The following is an 8,353-nucleotide window of genomic DNA, read 5'->3' on the forward strand; positions in this document are numbered from 1 at the left end:
TATTTATAGCGTTTTTTTACAATTAGCGGACCAAAATACCTCATACTAGCCCTAGATTCTGAGCATATTTCTATTATGATTGGTGTACTTTGGTCCTTTCAGTGTACAAGTGTCAAAGTCAGATTTGACTACTCTGTGACAACTCTGCTTTCACATCCTAAAGCACACATGCATCCACACGGTCCTTCAGGGCAAGAGATTCAACAGTTTGGGGTTGGGCCATTCCAACCATCCTTCTACACATACAGTTGAACAATTATTAACGAATGAAGGCTATTAAAATAGGTTAGGCCAGCTTTACAAACAGGTTGGGCCGGTTTTGCAAATAGGCCAGGCCAGTTTTCGCAGTGAGTGCGGCAAGAGGCACTGTTGTGGGTTGCACGTTACGTGCTCAGGTGTTTGGCGCATTTTTACATCAATGTAATTTTTTTTTTGGCAAGTCGACTAGGGGGCCTGATGCCTTCAGTTTTTGCCGGTTGTTAAGAATCTGGCTTTTAGAATTGGATGGGATTCAAACAAGGCAGTTTTCTCTGTTAATTTTTATCAAATTCTTAAAAACCATAAAGCTGTTGGCACCTAGCTTTTGCTAGTTTCTTGTTACCATAAAGCAATAAATGAAGTCAGATTCTTAAAAACTAGGAATCCAAACACCCCACCAATTTTTGCTCAGAATCCAAATTTTAGAAACTAGAGCCAAAAACTGATTTTAAGAATCCGAAACAGGGCTTAGGTAACGATTATTTCATCTACACCTTGCAGCTAAATCAAATTTTCTGCCCTAGCTCTTTGTAAATTTGATAAATCGTATTGTTTCTGCCATCATATAACATCTGGCCTTTAGGGCCGGTTATATTGTTCTTGTTTATTCTACTACCGTACTGCTGTTAATGACCAAACAGATCAAGACCTATTGCTCGACACACACAGAGAGCTATCAATACGCTGCACTGCAATTACATTATTACAGGCCCAAGGTCCAACTTACAAATACATTACATTACATACTTCTACTAATTATTGTGCAAGTACAGTGAAACCTTATGTTGATATTGCTAGACCGGTTGGTGAGCATATTGCATCGTCTAGTTACTAAGTAATGGATATGCAAATTATGAAATTTTATTCAAAAGCCTTCGTCAAGTAATACACATGATTTGAACTTTAATAATGCTAGCAAATAGCAACATACACATATGATCCTCATACATCAGCAATGCAACAATTTCACGTTCCGATGAACAATTATCAAGGCCAAACTAACATGGTACATTCAGCCAACGCCAATCGATATGAAACCTTATGTGCTATCAATTTTTGTAATATAAAGTACAATGTTTCACACTCTGATTCATTAGTTTCAAAATCAAAGTTCATGAGTGCATGGTAAAAGTTAAAGCAACAATCTTTTCCTATGCAAATTCTAAACCCCCCTTAGCACCTTAACACCTAAATTCTTCTACAAAAGCAATCTAAGAAATTCTTTGGGCCATCATACCTAATGAAATCTTAAGCAAAAGATCACACAATGTTATAGGTCCTTAAGAGCAAGAATTGAAACAATGCTAAGCAGTCTACAGTGCAATCCTAGATGCACTCAAAATAATTTTCACACAAATGAGCATGGCAAGAAATAATACAAGAATCAAAAGAGAGGCAAAGAGGCAAGCAAAAAATTTTCCCGTGGTGTCAGGTTGTTTCCACAAACCCTAGTCCATGTTGGAGGACCAAATAGCCACCAAGACTCAATTAAGCTCCACTTCACCTCATGAATACCCATTCTCCAATCCGGAATGGTGAGTTTCAAACCATGTATACCAATTTGAGCCTCCTCAATAAGAACTCCACTGAGGAAGGTCACCAAGTCCTCTGTTGGGCCACCTAGGTGATGGTAATCACTAAAGGTAACAAGTCTTCAGCTCCAACTCAAAGAAATCCAAGCAAGAACACAGGTAGTACTCAAGGATAACACTAAAATCTCACTTCTTCACTTGGATGGATCTCCAACAGCTTCATAATCCTCTCTATAAGTGGTGGCAAACTGGCAACAATAATGGGGTGGAAGAGCAGCTCCAATAAGCTAGAGGTTGCACTTATATGGAGGGTGAAGGGGCTACTAGCCATTAGAAAAAGCTAACAGAAGCTGACATCACCGGATGAACCGTCAGCCACCATTGCCGATGCCAGATCATATGTTGGTGCTCATCTGGCTGTCTCCCACAATGATTAGTTGGGAATATACCTGCAATTGAAGAACTGAGCTGGCCTCAATGAATCTGGAAGGTGAAGCATATAATATAATTGGTGTTATAGGTTCCAATTAGAGCATGGTACAAGACCTTAGCTTAACTTAGTGGGAGCACTGTATAAAGGTTTGAAGACAGATCTGTATCTGGTTTCTGTGGCCAGTTTAAGAACATGTACCAGACTGGTACAGTAAAACAGTACCCTTCTTGTTTCTCAGACCCAGCGAGCTCTAGCCACGATGGAGTAAGCCTATTGCGAGTGATTGAATGAGCTTATGGTCCATCAGTTTGTCACATAGTCACACCGGAACATACAATGCAGCATAGGGAGTTGGCCAAACTTATCACATAGTCAACCTAGGCCCACCGAATGGTCGGCAAGGGAGTCACGAGGTCGCCACCGGATCATGCGGTGCACACTAGTAATCTGATCAATTTATCACTAAGTCAAGTTGAACTCAGGACAATCCACCAAGTGCCATGGAGGCACGCCAGATCATACGATGCACATCAGTGGGAGGGACACTTCCATAGCCAAGGACTAGGCCTCACCGAATGATCTGCCAAATGCCATACAGACGCACCGGATCATAGGGTGACCACTCTGTTATTGAGACAAAGTCATTTCTGCTCAAGGCGTAGTATCGCTGGCACCATAGCTCATGTGAGAACGACCATAACCGGGGTCTAGCCTTAGACTTGTGCTTTGACGTGGGGCAAACGAGAGAAATTTTTTAACAACTTGAAATTTGCTCCCACATGAAGTCGAGCCTAGGACGTGAGGTGTGCTACTCAAGCCACCTAACTAACTCAGCTAGAGGCCATTTTGTTGTATGATTACCACAGAAAGGAGCTATTTTTCTAAGAGGAGCAAACCTAATTTTTTTGGGTACAACATAACATACAAAGTAGAGCAACAAGCTACAAGCCCCCTCAAATGCAAGGTTTATTTGGGTTTGGGTTACGCCCCAACAGGATTCTTTTGGGTTTCATCTCCATTAAAGTGGCTAAGTTTTTACATTGGCTCGCCGTGCCTAACACAACCCTCCTCCTTTACCAGGACTTGGGACCTACTATGCTGGGACACCAAAGATGCCCCACCATAGGCGGACTTAGCTCCAAGACTCTGGTCTCTACAATAATCTCCAAGAGTTTCTAAAAGCCACTCCCAATCTAGATTTTTTGGCAAGATTAAAAAATGGCGTACCCAGTGCAGAGAGCTCCCGCTCTATGCGGGGTCTGGGGAAGGGTGTCAGTGGCAAGCCTTACCCTCGCCTGTGTAATGCGAGGAGACCGCGACTCGAACCCGGAACCTTCCGGTCACAGGCGGTAAGACTCTACCGCTTGCACCAGGCCCACCCTTCTATTTTTTGGCAAGATTAAAAAAAACTGCTCTCCAACAACTCCCTATCTCAACTCCCAATCTATTTGCACATAGAAAACTCTACTTAATCGCGCGGATATATACGCGCGCGCATCCATCAGCCAATCTAGAGGTGAAAGGACGTGAGGAAGAATAAAGAGTATGATAAGGTTCCTAATGCAAATAAATAAGAGAGAAAGAAAATATAAAAGTGGTTAGGATGATTTAGAAATAGTTTGTCTTCTAATATTTTAGGACCGGGATTTTAGAAACCGTTGGAGAAATCCAACAAATATGCTCTCAACTTTTTTTAGCCACTCAGAAAACTCATTGATTTATCATTTTTTGGGGAACTATTGGAGATGCTCTAATAACTAGAAAAGTAACGACACAACTAAACCATGTAAACAATAAGTGTTCATCTTTCTTATGTCTAACACATGAGGCGAGCACTTAGTTTACCATTTGAAGTGCAGCATACACCCATTGTATGTGATTCAAAAATGAAATTGATTACAAAGTAAGTAGGTAGAATCATATGAATCAACAACTAAATGGTGAAGAAAGCAATATTTGCACAGATGGCAAATTTGAAAAAGTACCTATTTGTGCTTTCCACTACAAGCCTCAGCAAGATCCATTTCAGTCTTCTGGCTGCCTGATTCCACCCGTTGCCTTTCCCAGACATTTGGAGGCATAGTCATCGGTGAGGCCTGGGACAAGATTTTTGAAAGGATGCACAAACTTTTTCTGCAAAGATCTTCTCACTCATCGAAGCAGTGGCATAAAAAGTCCCGCTCATCCTTCAGAAGTCCCTTCTCCCTGAGAGCCTTGAGCAAGCAATGTCGGGGTAACAACCGCCGCTCAATAGTATACATGATACCTCCAGACCGACATCCTTCATCAAGAAATCAATCGGAAGCTGTGGGGGGTATGGCTCCCGATATCCTCGAGACAATACATGGGTCGCACCATCAGAGGTGGTCCGGCCCACAAGATCAAGATGCGCACGGCGCTGCTTGGCGTGTACCGCAAGACATTGTATAGTACCAAATAGGCTACTTTACTTATAATCCTGTCCCTCCAGACTATATATAAGGAGAGACAGGGGTGCTCTAGCGGACAAGATCCATCTAGATCTATCTACTACATCTCAATACAATACACCAAAGACACAGGACGTAGTGTATTACGTCGATCAGACGGTCCGAACCTGTCTAAATCGCTGTCTCTGCGCCTTGTGTCACTATCCGGTTCTTGATTACGCGCATCCCCACCGACAAATCTACCATCGCGGGATACCCCTCGGTGGACTACCGACGATATTCTGTCGACAGTTGGCGCGTCAGGTAGGGGTGTGCGCTTGATCCATGGCGAGGCAGATGGCAGTTTTCATCGACAACTAAAAAAATCGGGTGAGTCGTTCTTAGCAACATTCTTAATTAGATCGATTTGCTCTTCAAATATATGATCCAGATTAATTTTTCTCCATGTACCGATCGGATCTCATCATGATGCCTGGCTGCCAACAAGCGCTACATGATTCCCTAGAACGATGCGGCGCTACACCCATACGACCACCAACAGCGCAGCGGTGGCTGCTACCCTTCACGACAAGATCCAACCATGCCTAGGAGCAACCACCTTGTCACGATCCTAAACCGCTTCATCAGCAACGTCATCGACAAGCCAATTCCGCCAGTCGAATTCAACTACTCTGACCAGATCAAGAATTCCGAGAAGTTGTGTTCGTCGTCCGAGCTGTCAAGCGAGCGTCCGAGCTGCCTAGCCATATGCATCTACAAGGACATCGCGACACGCCGACTACTCTATCCGGCGACAATCAAGCTAAGTCATGCTTTAATATTTTTCTAAATATTCTCCAATATTCGTATATCGCCATAACTTTTCTCCGAGCTGTTTTCTCTATATTTGCTCTCCAAATAATTTTTCGAACCCTCGAACAGTCATGTTGATGCTCGGACGCCTCCAGAGACGGTCATATCTCTGGCTCCTCCCTACACGTGCTACGGGCTCCGCGCTCTGCGTTATGGGTGGTCGACAGTGACTCCTTGGTGATGCCTGTTCCTCCTACACGTGCACGGGCTCCGCGTTCGACGTTATGGGCTATGGGCTAGCTAGGGCTGGAGACTCAGCTGCACACTAACTGTTCGAGCGGTTTATATTAAACATAAATATATTTTCACGCCAACTGATCGTCGAACTGCATACGCCATTTCATCACCATTGCTGATTTTTCTCCGGAGTTTATTTATTTGTGCGTCATATACTACCCGTTCTATATATTTGTATTGAAGGATCATCGTCCAGGTGATCGGATCACCTGGTGCTCGAACTTCTTCACCGATCAACTGGTCAGACCGCTTGGTTCATGGACTCCATCGTCGACCAGTTGATCGGACTGTTCGCCGATCGCTTCTACTCAATGCTCACTTCGCCGCCGACCAGTTGACCAGACTGTTCGCCGCTCGTACTTCATCGCCAGCTACGCCGATTACTTCTCAACGCTCGGATTCTTCGTGTTTGAGGACTAAGTGGGCACACTTCACCACACGAACGTCGCCAGCTACGTCGGTGACTCCTTGGTGCTCGAACATCGCCGCCTATGCCGAGGACTCCTCGGTGCTCGGTCATCACCAGCGACGCCGGGGACTCCTCGCTCCTCGGTGCTCGGACATCGCCAGCTATGCTGGGGACTCCTCGCTCTTCGGTGCTCGATTATCGTCAGCGACGCCGAGGACTCCTCGCTCCTCGATGCTTGATCATCGCCAGCGACGTCGGGGACTCCTCACTCCTCGATGCTTAGACATCGCCGCCTACGCCGGGGACTCCTCGCTCCTCGGTGCTCGGTCATCGTCAGCTTCGTCGGGGACTCCTCGGTGTTCTGACATCGCCGCTGACGTCGGGGACTCCTCGGTGCTCGGACCTCGCCAGCTTTGCCTGGGGCTCCTCAGTGCTCGGACATCGCCAGCGACGCCGGGGACTCCTCGCTCCTCGGTGCTCGGTCATCGCCATCGATGCCGGGGACTCCTCGCTCCTCGGTGCTCGGACATCGCCGGGGACTCCTCGCTCCTCGGTGCTCCCTTGGTGGTCGGATCTTGCTACGTCTCGTCAGCGTGCTATCAAGCTGCTCCATGTTGTTCGGATCAGGGTGCTGATCTTGGATAGCACGTCTGGGGTCTTGATATGCGCATGTCAGACGACGTCAGCAAGCTTTGACTTCTTTTCCTTGGACCCTGCTACAAGATTCATTCTTCATCTTTTAGCAGGCTCGAGGACTAAGTGGGCACACTTCACCTTGCGGTGAATGTGCGCTTTTTATCTCGAGGCTACGCCCGGGGACTGGCTGCCTGCTCGGCTGGTCTTCTACTTTCTGATCCTGGCACCACGCGACTATGTCACCTATTGTCAGGCTCGGGGACTAGCTGTGGGGGTATAACCCCCAGTATCCTCAAGACAAGACATGGGCCGCACCATCAGAGGTGGCTCCGCCCACAAGGTAAGGCGTGCATGGCGCTGCTCGACGTGCACCGCAAGACATTGTATAGTACCCAATAGGCTACTTTATTTGTAACCCTGTCCCTCCAGACTATATAAGGAGAGGTAGGGGTCCTCTAGCGGACAAGATCCATCTAGAACTATCTACTACATCTCAATACAATACATCAAAAATACATGACGTAGGGTATTACGTCGATCAAACAGCCCGAACCTGTCTAAATCGCTATCTCTGCACCTTGTGTCATCATCAGGTTCCTGATTACGCACACCCCACCAACAAATCTACTATCGTGGGATACCCCTCGGTGGACTGCTGACGATATCCTCTTCACACTTTCTCACCGCTGCCAATGCATCAGCCTTTGAGAACCCAAGGTTTTGTAACAGCTGCATTTTCCTGGAGATAAGCTCCTTGTCCATATAAGCAACGAAAGTAAGCGCGCGGCGGAACATCACTGTTCCACGCTTGAAGCCCAACTCCTCCACTCGCTTGACAGCATCCTTGACAAGGTCCGGCTTCAAAATGATCAGCCGATTGGAGTACATATTGTTGCCAACCATCTCAGAAATGTTCATACCGCATTGCCGGAGCAAGGACACGTTGGGCCTGGCAACCGTATCGATACCAATGCTGAGAAAGCCGGAGGACGACCTAAGAGCCTGCACGAGCTTGTCGAAGGACCCCAGCTCGGCAAGCCAGAACTCGAGATTGCTGCGGAGGGATCTGTTCCGGAAGGAGTTGGGGGCGAGGGTAACGAGGCGCGCGATCTCATCCCGTGATAGGCCGAGGTCGCGAAGCTCGGCAACGCGGCGGGCAAGGCTCTTCTCCACGTCGGCGCAGAGGAATGTCGGGTCAAAGACGACGACCCTGGCGATGTCGGCGGCGGGGATGCCGAGGGTGCTATCGATGAAGGCGAGCACGGCTTCGGGCTTGGCCTGAGACCGGAGGTGGGAGAGCTTCGCGGCGACCTTGAGCTCCTGCGCCTGGGTGAGGCCGCAGCGGGATACGAGGTAGTCCTCCGCGGCGGAGGAGGTAGAAGAGGACGCATCGGCGGCGTAAGAGGAGAGGAGGCGGTGGAGGAGGACGAGAGGAGGGGCGTGCGAGGGGGCGCGGAGGCGGGATGGGGAGAGGCTCGCTAATAAGCGGGAGACCACCAAGGCGTTCCGGCGCGGTGGGCGAGTGGCGCCGGCGGCGGTAGAAGGAAGAGAGAGAAGTTAGGGCGGC

The 8,353-nt window shown here is 47.7% G+C and overlaps 1 pseudogene; it reads right to left on the reverse strand.

The window, feature by feature from the left end:
• Nucleotides 1–4,208: 4,208 nt before the first annotated feature.
• LOC136526084 (uncharacterized) lies at nt 4,209–8,325 on the reverse strand (annotated as a pseudogene).
• Nucleotides 8,326–8,353: the final 28 nt, after the last annotated feature.

The sequence above is a fragment of the Miscanthus floridulus genome, chromosome 19, assembly GCF_019320115.1.
Source record: "Miscanthus floridulus cultivar M001 chromosome 19, ASM1932011v1, whole genome shotgun sequence".
NCBI classification, from domain to species: Eukaryota; Viridiplantae; Streptophyta; class Magnoliopsida; order Poales; family Poaceae; genus Miscanthus; species Miscanthus floridulus.